Source organism: Nomascus leucogenys, chromosome 6, assembly GCF_006542625.1.
Source record: "Nomascus leucogenys isolate Asia chromosome 6, Asia_NLE_v1, whole genome shotgun sequence".
Taxonomy (NCBI): Eukaryota; Metazoa; Chordata; class Mammalia; order Primates; family Hylobatidae; genus Nomascus; species Nomascus leucogenys.
In genome coordinates, this window is record NC_044386.1 from 97,218,494 (window position 1) to 97,237,273 (window position 18,780).

Below are 18,780 nucleotides of genomic sequence, written 5' to 3' on the forward strand. Positions count from 1 at the left end.
CCTCGACCTCTCTGAGCCTCCCTAAGAGAGGCAAAGCCAAGGAAGACTGCGTACTTGGGTATAGCTCTTCCAAGCCTGCCCAGGGAAGTCCGGGGTCATCACCTCTAAAAACCACAGCCCTGGGGAGTAGCATGGGGCCACTGAAAAAGCATGATGTGTGGAGTTCAATTTGAAACACAGCCAGGGCAGGCCAGTCATTCGCCTCTCCCAGTTTCCAGCTCCTTAGAATGAGTCTAAGAGCCAGCGCCATCTCCAGGCTGTCATGCAAATTACACAAACCCAAGTTGGGAGCAAGTCTGACTCAGGGCCTGGCACACAGTGGGTGCTCCACAAGGGTGAGCATCCCAGCCCTCTCAGCCCACTGCAGACCCCTCCCACATCTCCCTCTCTTGGCCCTCAAGCAGCCAGAGCCCCTGGTTCACACATTTTGGCTGAAGGGGGCCCGCAGGCTGACCTCCACAAGTGGGGTCCTGCCAGTTTGGGCAGCAGCCACCAGCCTCTTCCCAGGCCTTATACAGGCCCTTGCACTTCCCATCTGAGGCCCTGGAGTGTGGGCAGTCCTGTCCACAGACCCTATGCTAAATCCTGCCCCTCCCTGCAGCCCCCAGGTAAGGCTGTGTCCCAGGACCCTGGCTGCATGTTTGCTGTCCCTCTGCCCTTAGTCAAGAGACAGTGGTTCCACCCCCAACTCCTGGTCCTCTACCCCTACCAGGGCTCCAGGGCTGGGACCTCTCAGGGCTCTGACCCCTAGCCCCCAGCAGCTCTCGGACAGCTCATGCCCTGTCCTGGGCTTGCTCCTCCTACCTGGTCTTTGTTCACACTTTGCCCAACCACACGTGCTCTCTGTCACTCTCTCCCACCCCCAGCTTCCCCAAATCCTCCCGAGCTCTAAGGACCAGACACCTCCAGGAAGCCCTCCCTGACTTCCCCAGCTTTTATCTCCTTCCCTTTCCTGAGGCTCACGGCATTTCTCCTTGATCCCTCTAACTTCATGTTGCTACCCAGAGGCAAGGACCATGTCACCTACTCATGATGTGGCGGCCAACCCCAGGCAAATCCCACTGTGTACCTAGGGAGGACAGGCTCATTCAATGATGCAGGGGAAGGGCACAGAGGACTCCCGCTGAGGGAGTACAATGCCTCCATGACGTAAGTGTCATTATGTCCATTGTGCATATGGGAAACTGAGACTAGGCGAAAGGAATCACTTGCAAGAAGCAAGCAGGGATGGAACAGGAACCAGCACCACCAAACAGTGCCATTAAGACACAGCCCACAAATCCAGGTTCCACATGCAAGACCCACCAGCCCTGGGCCCAGCAAGTTCACCTGTGCCATCCCATCTGATCCTCACCATCCCTCAGGAAGTTTACTGTGCCACTTGGGAGGAAAAAGAGGTCCAGAGAGGCTGAGTCACTTGCTCAAGGCCACCCAGTAAGTGGCAGGGCTGGGACTTGAATCCAAATTATTTCAGCTCCCACTTGGTCAGGGCAGCCAACCAGGACACCTCACCTCATCCCGCCCACGACCCCTGGGGTCTGCAGGATCCATTCTTCCCTCCCTGGTAGCCCAGACTGCTAGATAGCCCCATCCCTGTCCCCAACCCCAGGCCTCTGGGGAGTGCCTGCATGGCTATTTGACCTTTTGGAGGGGCCAGGCTCCTACAGTTCTGGGTATTTACACAGACGGCCTCAGCTGCGATGGCGCCTGGAAAGTAGGCCACGCAGAGGAGGGAGGGGATGGCAGGTGTGGGCTACAAACACTCCCACCGCCCTCCATGCTGCCTGGACAGAGGAGCCACCCGTGGCATCATCTCCTCAAATGACCTTGGCAACTGCTGGGGCAGCCCCTATTGGGGCAGAGTCAAAGCCTGGGCTGGCCACTGAGGGGAGGGGCTTGGCCAATGTCTCCAATTCCTCTTTGCTTAGTGACCTGGAAGGCCCTGGAGGACACAGGATGACAAGTCCTTTCAGCAAGAACCCCTCTCTGCATAAAGGGTCACCTCACTTCGCAGAGCCTCCGCTTCCTCTTCTATAAGAAGGGCAGTGGTAGCTGCCTCTCAGGTGCTGTGAAGATGGGAAGCACCCAGCCGGGCCTGGCACTTTCAGGGTACTCTGCACACTGGTCAGCCCCGCAGGACCTGAGGCTGAGCCTCTTGTGGGACACCCACAGACACTCAGCTCCAACTGGGACAGACCCAAGAGTCTCCCAGGAAACCAGCTGGATCACACTGGGTGGGGGTGCCCGGCTGAAGGCAGGTAGACATACCCAACAAATAGCAACAAAACCACCCCTGTGAGAGCACAGCCTAGCAGGTGTGGCATGGGCAGGGAGCTGGGGTCTCAGAAGCCAAGAGGACGCTGCCCCCATCCAGAGCGCACGGTCGGGCCTGCGTCCACCGCTGCATACCATCCTTAGCAAATCCCAATTCGCCTCTCCCACCTGCCCCCTCCTCTCTCCTGGCTTGAGGGGAAGAGCCAGAGGAGCCTGGCAGGGTGCTCCCAGGATAGCTGAGTGTCAGGAAGTGGTCAGGCACTGATAAAACCCAGAGCCAAGCAGGACAAGAAACACAGCTGCAGGGAGCCTCCAGGAAGTGTGCAGAGGCTAAGCACAGGGCGTGGGCCAGAAGGACACAGCGGTCCTGATGGAGGGGTCCCATGCATGCGGCTCAGGCTGGGGACTGCAAGTGGCTTCAGGGCTGTGCAGGGTGGGGGTGGGAACAGTCCCCTCCTCTTTGCCCTCCCCATGCCAACCTCCCTGCCAACCGCTGAGCGGAAAAGCATTCCACTCCTTTGCCACCCCATCCCACACGAGGCCGGTGTGCCCATCTTCAGCGTCCCCACCTCCTTGCCGGCAGCTTAGGCTCCACTCCAACCCCAGCTCAGCCTTTTTATTATTCAGAAGAGCCTCTTGATTGAAAAGGCCTCTAAGGCATCTCACAAATAAGAATCCTTTAATTGGGAAGTTGTTAACTTCTCAAAGAGGAATTTTAATTTTGCTTCCTCACCATCTCCTCTCCCCAGAACCTGCAGACTAAACGCAAAGGCTAACAAAGCCAAGCAGCAGGCACCAGCTGCCAACCTCCCAAGACGTGGAGCTGTCCAGGGGCAGAGACAGGAGAGGCAGCCTTGAGCCACCGCATAGAACCCGGGAGCCACACAGACCCCCGGAGCTCCACCAACTGTGAGGAGGCTCCTGCCTCTCCCCATGGGCATGCCTGCTCCATCCCCCTCCTCATCACCCCAACCCACAGCGGGACACTTGGAGTGGAGGGCGGCAAGTAGCTCAAAGATGAAGGCGATGCCAGCCCCACCCTGCCCTGCCTGGGCCACCATGTTTGTCGGGTTCCAAGAGCCTAAATTCAATGATTCAATGATTGCCCCCCATAACCCCCTGTGCAGCCCTCTATCATGCTCCCCTTGACTGGCCACTCATGTTTATCAAGCATTTACTATGTGCCAGACACGGCTCTAAGCCCTTTACATGCCTCAACCTACTTTATCCACGCAAGGTAGACGTTCTCATTATTCCCAGTCAGATGATGAAGAGACTGAGACCCAAAGGCCTTAGGGAAATTGTCTAAATTCACACCACTGACGCATGGCAGAGCTGCGACTGAGTCCCGGCAGTCTGGCTCCAGAGTGGTCATAACTTCAACTACCACCTATACCTGCTGCCCCACCCCTGGCCTCTGTACTCCTTGAGGGCCAGGACCAGGACCATCTCTGTGTCCCTGGGGACAGCACAGGGCCTAGCACGCAGTTGAGCTTAGTAATTGTTTGTAAGGTGAATACACAGAAAAAAGAACAAAAACAAAGCACCTTCTTATTCATTCTCTCCTGTGAGCCTAACCATAGGCCTGTGACAAAAACAGGCAGGCAGACTAGTCCCCAGTTCAGTCCGGTAGACAGAGGCCCAGAAGTGGAAGCCACTACCTGAGGGCACCCTGCTAAGAGGCGGCAGAGCCCAGGGGTTCTTCCTCCTAACCCAGTGATGGGAACCTGCCTTTCACCCAAAGGATACGGGGATTGGATCACGACAAGTACACACCACGTACCATGTTCCTGGGCCCCAATTAACACCCCAGGCTGAAACTGGCCTCAGGGAAGCCCCGGTCCTGGCCATGAGGTAGGAACCTCCTCTCCATGTTCCTGACAGCTTAGGGCGGCCTCGATACTCCTCCTGTGCACCCCACGGCATGAGATGCTCACCACCGCCAAGGCTGCCAGGGGACAGTTCACTGCTGTGAAAATCATAGCTCTAGCCGCCTGCTGTTACGGATTGAATTGTGTGCCTCCAAAAATGACGTGCTTAAATTCTAACCCCAATACCTCAGTATGTGATCTTATTTGGAAATTGGGCCATTTGAGATATAATTAGCTAATTAGGATGAGGTCATACTGGAGTAGGGTGGCCCCTTAATCCAATACGACTATTGTGCCCATAAGAAGGAGGGATTTGGAGATACAGTCTAAATTGTTAAATACTGGCTGGGTGCAGTGGCTCACAATGGCCGGGCGCAGTGGCTCATGCCTGTAATCCCAGCACTTTGGGAGGCTGAGGCAAGTGGATCATCTGCAGTCAGGAGTTCAAGACCAGCCTGGTCAACATGATGAAACCCCATCTCTACTAAAAATACAAAAATTAGCTGGGTGTGGTGGCACATGCCTGTAGTCCCAGCTATGCAGGAGGCTGAGGCACGAGAATTGATTGAACCCAGGAGGCAGAGGCTGCAGTGAGCTGAGATAGAGCCACTGGACTCCAGCCTGGGTGACAGAGTGAGACTCCATCTCAAAAAAAAATAAATAAATGATTAAATAGTTAAATATTGTACGGAGAACAATTTGGCAATGTGGCTGTGTAAAGAGACACAGGGTAGCCATCTACAAGCCAAGGAGAGAGGCCTGAAACAGATCATCCTTCACAGCCTTTGGAGGCAACCAGCCCTACTGACACCTTGGGGTTTGGGGATTTGGGGCTTTGGGGTTTTTTTGAGACAGGGTATTGCTCTTCACCCAGGCTGGAGTACAGTGGCTCAATCATAGCTCACTGCAGCCTCAGCCTCTCAGGCTCAAGCAGCCTCCCGAGTAGCTGGGACCACAGGTGTGTGCCACCACGACCAGCTATTTTTTTTTTTATCTTTTGTAGAGACCATGTCTCGCCATGTTGCCCAGGCTGGTCTCAAACTCCTGGGCTCAAGCGATCCTCCTGTCTCAACCTCCTAAAGTGCTAGGATTACAGGCATGAGCCACAGTGCCCAGCCCCTGCCGACACCTTGATTTCAGACTTCCAGCTTCTAGAACTGTGAGACGATCCATTTCTGTTTAAGCTACCCAGTTTGTGGTACTTAGCTATAGCAGCCTAGCAAACTAATACACCCACAGACCTGGGTTTTAGTGCTGACTTGGCCCCTCACATTGGGACACTGGACACGCCCCTGCCCCTCTCTAAACCCTAGTTTGTTCAACTTATCCCCAGAATACTGCTTGGCACATAGTAGGTGCTTAGTAAATGCTGGCTGGAAGAATGAACAGGAATGGCAGCATCCATCTTCCATGTGGCTGTGATAAGGAGGAGATGGGATGTAGGATGGGCTGTGTTCTGGAAATACTAAAGCTCTCGACACCTGTGGCGATGGCTGGAACAACAGACACACAGAGGGGCTGGGTGGTGTGGCCCCAGCCAGGGCCTGAGGGTAAGGGTGGGGGAGGGGGGTCTTCCAAGCCCTGCACTGCTCCGTGAGTTCTCTTCTTTAAGGGAAGACTGGGGAGGCACAGATGAGAACAATGCCCTGGGGAGGCCCCAGGAAGGCAGGGGTGGAGGGAGGCAGGTCCTCCACCAAGCCACAGACATTGCCGAAATCCCCACCAGGTGCTGGGCCCCCCGCTGGGCTTGGAGGGGTGGAAAAGGAGAGCTTCCAGATGCTAAACATAGCTCCTGCCCCATGTGGACCCTAAAGCCATCCATGGAGACTTCAGGGAGGCAGATTCAGCTCAGTCAGTATAAGGAAGAGCCATATAAGAGCTCCCTCCATGGCCTGAGCTGCCTTGGAGAGAGTGAGGTCCCTGTCCCTGAAGGTGTGCAAGTAAAGGTCAGAGGACCATGATCTCAAGGATACCTATACTCCCTCATCATGAGCTTGGGTTGGGCCAATGGGTCCCAACCTGGCTGACCATCAAAAGGTGACTATGGGGCTGTGAACCATGCAGATTCCTGGGTTCTCCCAGCAACCCTGGATCAGAAGGTCTGGGTGGACCTCAGATGATTCCTGTCTCTAATAACATCCCTGGGTGGTCCTGATGCAGAGCCAGGCTTGGGCACCCTGGCCCACAGAGCACCATGGTTTGAATGGGATTCTGTTTGGGAAGAGCTTTGACAACAGTACTTGAGGGTGGGGCAGCACACAGACAGGAGACATGAGGGACAAGAGGATGAGGAGGGCAAAGAGGAAGACAAGCTGAGGATCACGACATCGATGAGTTGGGGTGACCTGACAGGATAGCTCACCACAAGCCATGAGGCCTGGGGGAACAGGCGAAAGGCACACGTGGACATGCAAGGAGGCCGAGGGAGGCGGGGGGTCAGGGAAGACATTCTGTAAAATGTGAGATTTGCTGGTGGTTAAGAAAGCATTCTACATGGAAGGTGAGGCTGAGCCTGGTGTGTGGGGGATGGAGGAGGAGAGTCACCTGCTGGAAAGAAGGGCGGGAAGAAAGTATGGGTTTGAGGCAGACCATGAAAGGCCTTGTACAAGCAGGAGAAGGATTCTTGATGTCAACCTTAAACAACAGGGAGCCACTGAAGGTTCTTGAGGGGGAACATGACCTGGAGGAAGGTCTGCAGTAATCACCACTAGTAGGGCTCAGAAGGGCCTGGGCTGCTCCAGACTCACCAGTTAAGAGTCCCTTGCAAGAGGAAAGGGTGAGAGGATTAGGCCTAGTATCAGCCCCACACTTCCTGCCAACAGCAGCCCTGACAAGCGTTACAGAATGATGGTGCCAGCCATTAGGCCAACTGGGAGGAGCAGCTGGGAGGGCGAGCTGGTAGCAGTTTCTCCAGGCTGGTAAATCTGGGGACCTTGTCTGCAAAGTTAGAGTAACAGCCCACCCATAAGCAGGAAGCTCCCCAGGGCTGGATTCACCCCAAGCAATGAGGCCCGGATTTCTTCTCTACATCATCTCATCCAGGCTTAGAGGCTTCAGAAACCACCCAGATGCTGACTCCCCCCACAACTGCCTCTCCAGCCCAGCTCTTCCCACAACTGCAGGCTGACTGTCTGTGCAGCCTCCCCTCATGATGCCGGCACCTGAAACACTTCCAAGCAGGATCTTGCTTCTCGCTCCAAACCCACACTCCACTCCTGTTCCTTGGCTCTGGCCAAGGTTCCAGTGCCCGCCCCGTTCCCAGGCTGGCCCTCTCCCAGTCCACAGCCCATCCTTCAGCAACCCCTTCGAAGTCTCCAAACGCAAGCCCTCCTCCCGCCCAGGCCCAGCCCCACCATCTGTGGTCTGGACTGATGCTGGGGTCTCCCACTGGCCCGCCAGCTTCTACTCTTGCCCACCCACCCTACAGTCCTTTCTCCAGTAGGCATCACTCTGTAACTCCTGGCCCTGCATGCCTTGTTTCTCAGCCCCTCTTCCTCAAGGGCTGCTCAGCTGTGAGGGCCTCTGTGCTGGACCCAGCTCAAAGCCCATCCAGAGCTCCACAGGGCCTGCTCCCTCTCCTCAGGCCTCTGCTGAAATGGCCCCTCATCCGAGAGGCCTTTCCTGAGAAGGGCTCCAGAGAAGAGCTCCGATTCCATGCCTGCCCCCTTTTCCAACCTTATTTTTCTCTGCGGCATTTATTACTCCCTAATCTTATATTATGGATTTACTTATCTGGTTTCTTCTGTCTACTCTGTTATAATTTAGGCTCTATGAGGGCAATGCCATGGTCTAACCTATTCACCCATGGATGCCATGCTGGGCACATAGAACAATGCCTCATGTGTAGCAGGTGCTCAGTGAGTATGGGCTGAAGGAAGAATGAACAAACCACTGCACATTCATCCTTGGGAGAAACAGGCCCACACTCACGGGTGATCCCAACCCAGCACGACAGCAGTGCTGGGGCCAACAGATGTGCACAGGGAGGACGGCACTAGGGAGAGGCCACCAGCTCTACCCAGAGGTCAGGGGAGCTTCCTAGAAGAAACGACAAACCACCTCCAGCCTCCTCCCTGGCCCTCCAGACTCCCTGTCATAAGCCAACCCCCAGTGAGGGGATGAAGGAGAGGCTGGTCTGACCAGCTGCGCTGACCCAGGAGTCCATAAGTGTTCAGAGCTGGTGCCTGCATCCCTCCTGCCTGGCAGGAGGAGACCTGGGCAAGGCTCCCCAGAGAGCAGAGGGGCTTGGTTTAAACACCACAGATCCCACCACTGAGGGAGAGGTCATCTGGGACCCCCAGCTTTGCCTGCCCTTTCCTCCCAAACACACAGCATCCTGCCTCCTCCCCTCTAATCACCGGAGCACCGAGGGAGGGAGCAAAGGAAGCAGGGGCAGCAAGGACAAACCTGAGCTTCCTCCAGGAGCTTAGAGCTTTGCTGAGTGAACCTCCAATTCCTCAGCCTCCGGTGCAAGCCTCCGGTGCTCCATGCCAGCCCTGGCCCCTTCTGGCCCCACCACTCCCCAGACACACTCCAAACTCCCCTACCACTGCATCTTTGCTCAGGCTCGCCTACCCTGCCGCCCTAAACCTTCCCTGCCCATCACAACCCTACATCCATGACTCTCTTCATTCAGGCATTATTTATAATGACAGAACATCAGAAACCATCAAAATACACAACAGAGAATTGGCTAAACACACTATGGTACACGCAGGCTGAAACATTACACTGCCATTAAAAATCACATTATAGAAGAATATTTAATGATGGGAAAATGATCTTGGTATGGGATTAAGTGTAAAAGGCAAGTTAGAAAACAGTAAGTACAGCTTGATCCCAATTATGTCATAAATACATGTTTTGTAGAAGACTGACGGGCTAAACACTCAAGCGCTCACACTTTTCTATAGAGAACACACATTACTTTTTTTATAACCAGAAAAATAAAATGTTTGAAAAGCACCTTACAGACTTCAAGGCTTAGCCCAGGTGTCACCTGTTCCAACAAGTCCTGCCAGACCCCCAGCTGACTGTGGCCCTCCTGCCCTGCGTCAGCTCTCGCCTGCATCTCCCCGCCCACTGAGCTCCCAATGCCCCCAGGCTGTGGTGCCTGTGGGTGCCGCCGTCTGCCTCGGCAGTGGGGAGGCTGCTCACGCCCCTGCCCCCTGCCCTTGTCACCCCAGTTGCTGCACAGACAACCCTGACCCCATCCTCTCACCCATCTCCCAGCAGCAATTACAGGTTAAACTGGAGGGACTAATTAGCTGCTCATTCTACCCAGAGCCAACTAATTAGCAGAAATATATATATATTGTTTGGTTTTTTTTTTTTTTTTTGTTTTTTTTTTTTTTTTGAGACGGAGTCTCACTCTGTCGCCCAGGCTGGAGTGCAGTGGCGTGATCTCGGTACACTGCAAGCTCCACCTCCCAGGTTCACGCCATTCCCCTGCCTCAGCCTCCCAAGTAGCTGGGACTACAGGCGCCCGCCACAACGCCCTGCTAATTTTTTGTATTTATTTTTAGTAGAGATGGGGTTTCACCATGTTAGCCAGGATGGTCTTGATCTCCTGACCTTGTGATCCGCCTGCCTCAGCTTCCCAAAGCAGAAATGTTTTGATGGTGCTAACTGGGCTTCGGAGCAAGGCCTAGTGTCTGGGAAGGAAATCCAGGCCTCCGCTCCCACCAGCTTCCCAGTGTGAGGACAGGGCTGGCTAAGCCTCAGCCACATACAACTGTCACCCTATCCCTCAGGAGAAGGGAGTCCAAGCCTGCCACCAGGTTTCTTCTTCTGAAAAATGAGGACAATACGCCAAGCCAGCCTGCTGCCCCGAGCCCACCCCACCGTTCCCTCTGTTTAGCAAAGTCCCTCTGCAGCCCTCTCATGGGTGACAGAGGCCTGTTGAGAACAGGGGATTGGCCCAGATATGGGGTAGAGGTGACTTGTCCAAGGTCATGAGCAAGCCAGGGGTCAAGCCAGGCAGCAACCCAGGTCCCCCTCCTTCCCCATCTCCCACTTCTCTGGGACATGCTGTCGTTTCTCCACATCCCCTCACATGGACAATGAAGTGAGAGGACCTGTCACCTCCCACATTCTGGGGGTCCTGCTCCTCATGATACAGTCCAAGAACACATCTCCTCTGTTCACAGAGAGCCAAGGTCACCTGGCTGCCAGTGCCTGTCGCACAAACACACCTGGGGTCTGAGCCTCATCCCGCCCAGAAGGTGTCTGGACCCTCATGCTGTTTCTGGTGTGGAGCCCTGTTAAACTCCACACATTAGAGCTAATGTCAGCCTCTTGACAGTTTCTTGGACCCTGATTGTCTCAGTCCACATGTTCTGGCTCCCTCCCGACCTGAAGTCAGGCACGCATTTGGTCAACAATGTGACAGGACCAAGGACAGAGCCCTGCAGCCTGCCCTTAGAGACCTTCCATGCCACGCGGGAACCCATTAGCCGGCACAGTCCGTGAAACCCACTTGCTGGGAAGAACGCCCCATGCTTCCAAGCTGCCTGCCGGAGCCCTGCTTCAGCCAGAGCTGGCAGTAAGTGGCACCGCCACAGCAAACCTCCTGGACGTGGCTGCATGTGGGGAGGGACTGATGAGGAAACCCCCAGAAAGAGGGCCCCATGACAGCCTCCCCTACAGACCCCACACCCTCCATGCCCCGCCACCCAGAGTGGCATCTTACCTTGGGTTGGGTGGATGTCTGGGGAGTACAGCTGGGCAGGGCTCAGCCTGGGCTGGACTCAGTCGCCCTCTCTGCCTGTGGGCACTGGAGCCTCAGGGCCTGTGGGTGCCAGAGGCTGTGGGGAGAAAGAAGAGGTGGCTGTCAGCTAGAGCAGGGCAGCCAGTGATTGGGGTGCAGTGGGGGCCACGCCTGCAAATGGGGTCTGATCCCACCTGGCTGAGCCATTAAAAACTCATACATCCCCCACACACACTCTCTGACACACACACACTTGCACACACTCACACATGTACTCTCATTCACTGGCAAACTCATGCTTACACACATAGATGTGTTGTCAGTTGTGCATGCCTGTACGTGCATGCATGCACGTGCGCACACACACACACACTCGTGGCACTCGCTGGGGGCAGGCAGGGCTCTGGGAAGGGCAGAGTTTGTGGCCCCAGGCAGGCTGGAGTCTATGCCTCTCCCACCAACTGGCTCTGTGGCCCTGGGAAGGCCACTTCTCTTATCCATAAAAGAGAGATACCATCTCTCCTGCCAGGACTGCTGGGAAGATAGAGAGAAGGCACACATGGCCTGGCTCACAGTAGGTGTCCGGCCAATGCCACTGCCTGCCTTCCTCCCCGGCCAGTTCCCAGGAGGCAGGCCCCAGGCTGACCCCTGAGAGGGGATGATGGGCAGCACCAGGGTGCCTCTCCCTGGGCCTGAGCCTCAACTTCTCAACCCCCCCACCTACTCACCCTCCCATTCCCCAGCCTCTCCTGCCATTTTTTTTTTAAGAGGCAGAGTCTTGCTCTGCCACCCAGGCTGGGCTGGAATGCAGTGGTGCCATCATAGTTCACTGTAGCCCAAACTCCTGGGCTCAAGCAATCCTCCCACCTCAGCCTCCCAAGGAGCTGGGACTACAGTTGTGTGTATCACCATGCCTGGCTAATTTTTTAATTTTTTTGTAAACTATGTTGCCCAGGCTGGTCTCAAACTCCTGGCCTCAAGCAGTCCTCCTGCCTCGACTTCCCGACTTCCCGCAGTGCTGGGATTATCGGCGGAGCCATCATGCCCAGCCATCCTGCTTTATTTCTTCATCATATATTCTCCAAGGGTTCCTCTAGACCAGACCCTCCATCCTCTGTGAGTAGGGGAGGGCACTAGGAAGTTCTGGCTACTTGGCAAGGCTCTGAGGCCTCCACGGTGCAGGACATAACCGCAGCTCAAAGTCCAAGGAGGCGGGTTAACTCCTAGCTCTCCCTCCTCCTGGCCAGGTGGCCCCGGGCAAAGCTTCTTCCTCTGTACCTGTTTCCTCAACCTCTCAGACCAAGTCCCAAATATCTTTCTGAGCTGCTGCCGAGAGGTTTCAATCAGATCTGTGTTTCCCAAAGTAGGAAAAGTGTGTGCACTTTTAGGGGTGCACAAGGGGATTTCGTGGTGTGCAGACAAATGTTTTCGTTTTCATAGTTACGTGTTTCTCTTTCTGTGTATCGGAAAAAAAAACATGACAGGCACATCACAGGTGTGATTTCCTGGATATGTGCTTAGGGAGCATCATGGTAATCCACCTTCAAACGTAAGTCAACACAAAGACAAGGATTAAGAAAACACGAGTGCAGGTGGTGCCCAGGGCTGGCTTCAACTGATGTGAAAGGGAAGCTCAGGAAGCTGGCATCGAACCCAGCACCTGGCTCCCAGCAGCCCTTGAGAGGTCAAGCAGCTTCTGTCTTCCCTGGAGGGCCTGGCCAGCCCCTGCTTTCTGCTCGATTCCCTGTTGGGTGCCGTCCGGCACAGGCCTAGGACCCCAGGGGCATTCACAAGGCCTTCCGGATGGGATAGATGGAAGGATGGGTGGATGGGGCTCCCAGGTGACTGCTATAATATGGGCAGAAGATGGAAAAGCCTTCAGGGTCCCTCCCAGAATCAACATTCTAACAAATCTAAGATGCAAATGTTGGAATTTCTAGCCGCGTGGTAGGTGAAGACGTAGGAGATGCTTTGCGGCCAGGGTCTTCCTATATTATGGGCTGCAGACTTCTCCAAGGAGGCAGAGAAGTGGGTGCTGAGCAGGCTCCAGGGCCCACTTTGGCTTTCCAATCCTAACAACAGAGCCACGAAGCAGCCCAGACCAGTGAAGAGAGGCCTGCCCAGTCCCACGGTTCACCAGCCCCAAACTAGGCCCCTGTTGCCAGCTGGCCCTGGGTGCATCCCACTGGTTGTTGATCCTGGAGGACAGGACAGAACATAGTGGTGCCAACCTGGGACAGAGGGGTAGCAGAGCCTGGGCAGCTTCTCAGGCCCGGGTACCCCAAGCCAGGTCTAGTCAGACAGGGGCGCTGTCAGCGGCCTCCCGAGCTGGATCCCGATAGACTGGCACGAGCCAGCCAGGCCCAGGCCAACCCGGGCAGCCCTATCCCTGGAAGGCCTCCAGACCACCTGGCTGGCGGCCCTGAGCCCAGCTCCACCTGAGCTGGCAGGGTAAGCCATCCCCACAGTGCCGTTCCGGGCCCCCAGCGGCTATGCTCCAAGACAATGAATGGGCCTCCTGCTCCCTTCCCCCCAAACCTTCCAAACCTTCCTAAAGCTCCCACTCTCCTCTGTGGCATCACAAGGAGTTGCTATGGAAATGGGACCACAGGCAGAGCATGAGAATGATTTGGGGCAGGGGAGGAGACGCAGTGGGAGCCGGGCACTCTCCTGGACACGAGGTCTGTCAGTGTGCCAGGTCCCAAGAAAGACATGAAACCCCAACTGCAGGCCTCACAGCCAAGGAGGGTGGAGGGGGCTGCAGCCAAGGTTGGGGGCCTCTTATCTGCCCTCTTGGCTCCTTGCCACCTCAGTGGAGCCCAGGGAGCTCTCAGCCTGTGTAGTCTGTGTGTTCAGGAGAATGAACAAATGCCCTGGAGAACGTGAGACCTCCACAGAAACAGCTATTCAAGGACTCTGACAAAGTGGGTTCAGCACTGAGCGGGGCTGGCACCCGGTACACACTCAGCAAACACTGATCAGAAAGCAGGGCCCTGGCATGTGTGCTGTGTGGGTATGTCACATAGGCCTGTGCCTGCTCTGGACAACATGGTGCATAATCACAGAGCTTGAGAGGCCCACGCCCACTGTACAGATGGGGAGACTGAGGTCCAACCAGGGTCAGGGTCACACAGAAAGTCAACCAAAAAGCCAAGTCCAGAGCCCAGGTCTCCTCTTCCCCAGACCTGAGCCCTCTGATCAATACCCCTAGTTATTTCCTCATTATTCATTCTACTCTTGTTAAGTACCTACCATGTGCTTCGTCACTGGAACAGAGAGATATAAAGGACACTGCTCTTGCTCAGAGGAGACAGATCGTCATGATCAGAGGGTGGGCGCCAGGCCAGAAGGCCAGGGACTGCAGGAGCCCAGGGAAGGGTCCCTCAGAGTTTTAGGTTATGCACTTCTGAGCCATGCTTCTAAGAGACCTCGGAGTTTCCCCAGCTTTTCTCCCAGCTGCTCCCCAAGCCCAAGGCCCCCTTACAGTCCACCCGGGGCCCACGCCTCCAGGAGGTAAAGGTGGGTATTTCTCATTAGCACCCCAGGCCCCAGGAATGAGGGACTGTGAAGAAAGTGCCTTGCTACCCAGGAGTAACTCAAAGAATGTGGGCCCCAGACTTGCCTCCTCCTCCCCCAGCCTCAGCAGTTCCCGCTTTGTTCATTAGGTCCTTGCCCTTTCTCTCTCTCTTTCCTGGGCACCTCCCATAAGCCAGGCATGACACTGCACCTGGGGTGAGCAGAGAACCAGTGAGCCCTGCTGGCCACCATCCTGACGGAAGGAACACAAGTCCCTATCTCTTTGTCAGCAGCATGCAAGCTCTCCCCTGTGATTTTTAGTGGGTTTTGTTTTGTTTTGTTTTGAGGGATGGGGCTGTATTGAGAGAGTAAGAGGGAACACCTTCCAGAGTTTAGGTTGGAAACCCACCAGCTCTGTGTGTACCATGACTCCCAGCAGCTGTGACAGCTGCGCAGGACCTATGTTACACAGGTGGAAACCAAGGCCCTGAGAGGTGGCCAGGTGGACTCCAGGAAGCTCAGCACTGAGAAGGCAGGACGGGGAAAGACCCACAAGGAAAGAAGGGAGGGCCAGGTTCAGAGCTGTGGGAAGGGAGGAAGAAGCTGTCTTGGAAGGCTTCCTGATGCAGGAGGGACTAGGACTGGCTCAGAGCCCTCCCTTGGGCTCTGGCAGGAAAAGAGCCTCTTCCACAGAGAGAACCAGGCTAGGGGCTCCCCTTCCAGCCCACATGACTTGGTGCTAGGCTGGCAGGTGGAGGGCAAGGGGGGCACATTCCGTGACAGCTGCCATCCTGTCCCCAACCCACTAAGGGCTGCCACCACTGCCACCTCACGTCCCTAGTTACTGCTGCCTGATGGGAAACCAGCTGGGGACGGGAAAACAGCTGAGACAGAGGAGTGGGGGCAGAGCATACGAGAGATAGAGGCTCTGAAAGAGACAGAGCAGCAGTGACCCCAAAGCCAGCTGGACAGAGAGAGAGTAGAGAGCTGAAGATGGAGATGGAGCATGGATGGATGGGGCCACCCCTCCCCTCCCCCAGAGCCAGGCCTGCAGCTGCCAAGAGGAACAGACACACAGCTGGGAAGGAGCCTACAAACCAGGGCTGTGCAAAGATTTTTCAGCAATAAAATTCTTATTTGAAATGAAATCTGATGCAGTGGAGGAAGCGTTTCTATGCCAGACATTAAATCCAGAAGCCATAAAGTGAAAATTCAACAAATCCAACTACTGTACATAAATGTGTAAAACATCCGCACAGCAAAAGACACATAAACAAAGTTAAAAGGCAAATGAGACAATGGAAGAAAATGCTGCTAATATGCAAAGAACCCCTACAAATCAATAAGAAAAAAGACAAAAGAAGAGAAAAATTGGCAGTGAATTAGAAATCTGCAGAGGGGGAATTAAATTGGCCAATAAATGCATGAAAAGATGTTCTATCTCACTAGCAATCAGGGAAATGCAAATGAAAGCAACATGCTACCATTTTTTGCCTATCAGATTGGGAAAAATTTAAATGATTGATAACAAGCAGTGCTGGCGAGGATGTGGGGAAATGAGCACTCCCAGACCATTGGATGGAGGGGGAATTGGCTCAACCTTTGGAAGGGTAATTTGGCAACATTGATTAACAGTTTAACCCAAACACTCCACAACCTAGTAATTTCACTTCTGGGAGCCTCTCCCATGAAATAATAGCACAAGCATTCACGTATACATGCCCAAGGATGCTCATGGAAACATTGCTGGTAAGACTGAAAAAGAAATTGGAAACGGCCTAAACGTTTATCAATAAGGGAAAGTTCAAATAAAATATAGCATGTCCACGCTATGGAACACTCTGCAGCCATCTGACAGAGTGAGGCACGTCTATGTATAACAACAGAGAAAAAAGTCAAGCTGTAAAATGCTATTTCAGCATGAGCCTATTTCTGTAATTAACGATTTGTTGCTATATGCCCCAAAAGGCTGGAGGACAATACGCCAGGCTTTACAGCAATCACCTCCGAGCAGTGGGACAGGGGGTTTTCAGGGCCTGTTTTCCACAAATGTATTGTTGGGTCTTCTGTTGTAATCAGAAAAACAAAATCAATAAAGAGTTAATGGGGTTTTTTTTAATCCTTCTCAGACCCTAATAGGAAATGCAGATCTAAGCAGGGCTGCTCTGGTTGAAGTGGGAGGGGACCAACATCCATCTATTCAGCCCCATCCAGCCCCAGCCCCACCCTCATATCCCTGAGGCCCCTTCTGGAAACGCTAGGGCTCTAGGACCAGTTTGAGAACCTCAGCTGGAGACTGTGGAACCCATGCCTACGCTCCCCCAGGCCAAGGTCGACAGGGGCAGGAGGTTGCTCAAGGTACACTGGCAGCCAGGGCCTGTGGCTCCTCAGCAAGGCTCCGGCCCTCCCAGGTGAGGGTCAGGGATTTCTCTAGGTGTCCAGAAAACCCTGAGATGGTCACCGCCCTGGGGAACCCAGAACTGGGGCTGAGGGATAAAGGGAAAATAGAAAGGGCCTTTGCAGAAAACTCCAGGAAAGGGGGGCTTCAAGGCTCCAGTGCTGCAGGGAGGGAGAGAGAGAGGGAGGAAAAGAGGGAGAAGCTGGGGTGTGTTTCTCCCTATATGTACAGAGAGTGGGGGGATGAGCCCATGGGGTGCGTGGAGGTGACTGGGGCATGCAGGTATGTGGTGCTTACAGATAGAGGGCACATGTGGGTCTGCGGAGGTGAACTCTGGAGGGTGTGTGGGTTCCAAGTGGTGCAGAGGCGTGTCTGTAATCTAGAATCAGTGTGTGTGTATGTGTGTTGTCACTCTCAGGGATGACAGCAAAGAGACAGCATGTGTGTGTCTGGACGGAGAGGAACACAGCAGACCCATGTATATGTGTGCATAGTGTGTGTGTGGTGTGTCTTGTGCCCCCAGGTGTTCCCCAAGGTGTGTGTGTGTGTGTGTGTTTGTGTGTATGTTAGTAGGTATAGGCAGCCAGCAGGCCTGCAGAGGGGCCAGGAGCAGGTGGCAAACTGCAGAGATCAGGCCATTCTGGAAATGCCCCTCCCACTTGTGAGTCAATCAACAAATTCAGAGAAAACTGCCCAGAAGGAGCATAAAGCCCCCTCCAGTTCCAGAAGGCCCCCTCCCCTTGAACAACTGTTTGCACAGCTTGTGTTCCACCTTCCTCCAAGAAGCAGGGACTACAGGGACCAGCAAACTCCTCCTGATGAGTGGTGAATGACACTCTCTACCTGGGTCTGAGCCACAACTAACACAGCTTCCTGGAGGTCTCCTGTCCCCACCTCCACACTCACCCATGTTCCATCTGCAGCTGCCAGGGGAGCACTCCAAAATGCAGATCCAACCACATGGCTGCCTGCTCCACACCCTTCTATGGCTCCCTATTGCTCCCTGTCCGCACTCCTTACTGGGACCACCAGGCCCCCTGGGGCCCATCCCCAAGTGGCCTTCAGCTTCATGCCTGACCCCAGTGCCTCCCAATACTACCCTCCAATCAGACTGGGCCTCCTGTGTTCCTCAACAGAACTGAGCCTCCAAACCTTTGCACCTGCTGTTCCCCCTGAGGGATGCCTGTCCTCCCTGACCAGTCCCCACCATCCTCTAAGAAGCCTCTCCCTACAGGGCTGGGGTGAAGCCCCTCTGGTACACCTACCCTGTGCTCACCTCTGTCCCACCCTCATCCCCTAAGCTGTGACTGCTGACAGGTCTGACTTCCCCAGGGGTAGGGGCTGGGTCTTGCTCTTCTCTGTACCCTAGAACCCAGCCTAGGCCTAGCACAGAGGAGGCATTGGGCACAAAGGTTATAGACTGAGCCAGGAGTGGTGGCACACACCTCTAGTCCCAGCTACTCAGGAGGCTGAGGTGGCAGGATCGCTTGAGCCCAGGAGTTTGAAGCTGCAGTGAGCTAAGACCACACCGATGCACTCCCTGAGCGACAGAGCGAGACCCCATCTCCAAACAAAACAAACAGACAAAAAATCTGGAAAAAAAAAAAAAAGATGTTTATAGAATGAATGAATGGGTTCTCACAGTGATATAGTTTGGACGTCCCCTCCAAATGTAATGGTGAAAGGTAATTCCCAGTGTTGGAGGTGGGGCCTAGTGGGAGGTGGCTGGGTCATGGGGGTGGATCCCTCACGACTTGGTGCTGTCCTCGTGATAGTGAGTTCTCAATAGATCTGAGATCTGGCCATTTGAAAGTGTGTGGCACTCCCCCATCTCTCTCACTCCTACTTTCACCCTGTGAAGTTCCTGTTCCCGCTTCACCTTCTGCCATGAGTAAAAGCTTCTGAGGCCTCCCCAGAAGCTGAGCAGATGTTGCCACCATGCTTCCAATACAGCCTGCAGATCCATGAGCCAATTAAACCTCTTACCCAGTCTCAGGAATTTCTTTATAGCA

General features: G+C 54.5%; 1 protein-coding gene across 4 annotated transcripts in view; it reads right to left on the reverse strand.

Annotated features, from left to right (window-relative positions):
- The window catches only part of LINGO1 (leucine rich repeat and Ig domain containing 1), a 206,601-nt gene that overhangs the window by 171,645 nt on the left and 16,176 nt on the right, over nt 1–18,780 (reverse strand). For all 4 annotated transcript variants that reach the window (XM_030814861.1, XM_030814859.1, XM_030814858.1 and 1 more), the window contains exon 2: nt 10,837–10,951. The gene's annotated coding sequence lies outside the window, so the exon portion shown is untranslated. The remainder of the gene's footprint in view (nt 1–10,836; nt 10,952–18,780) is intronic.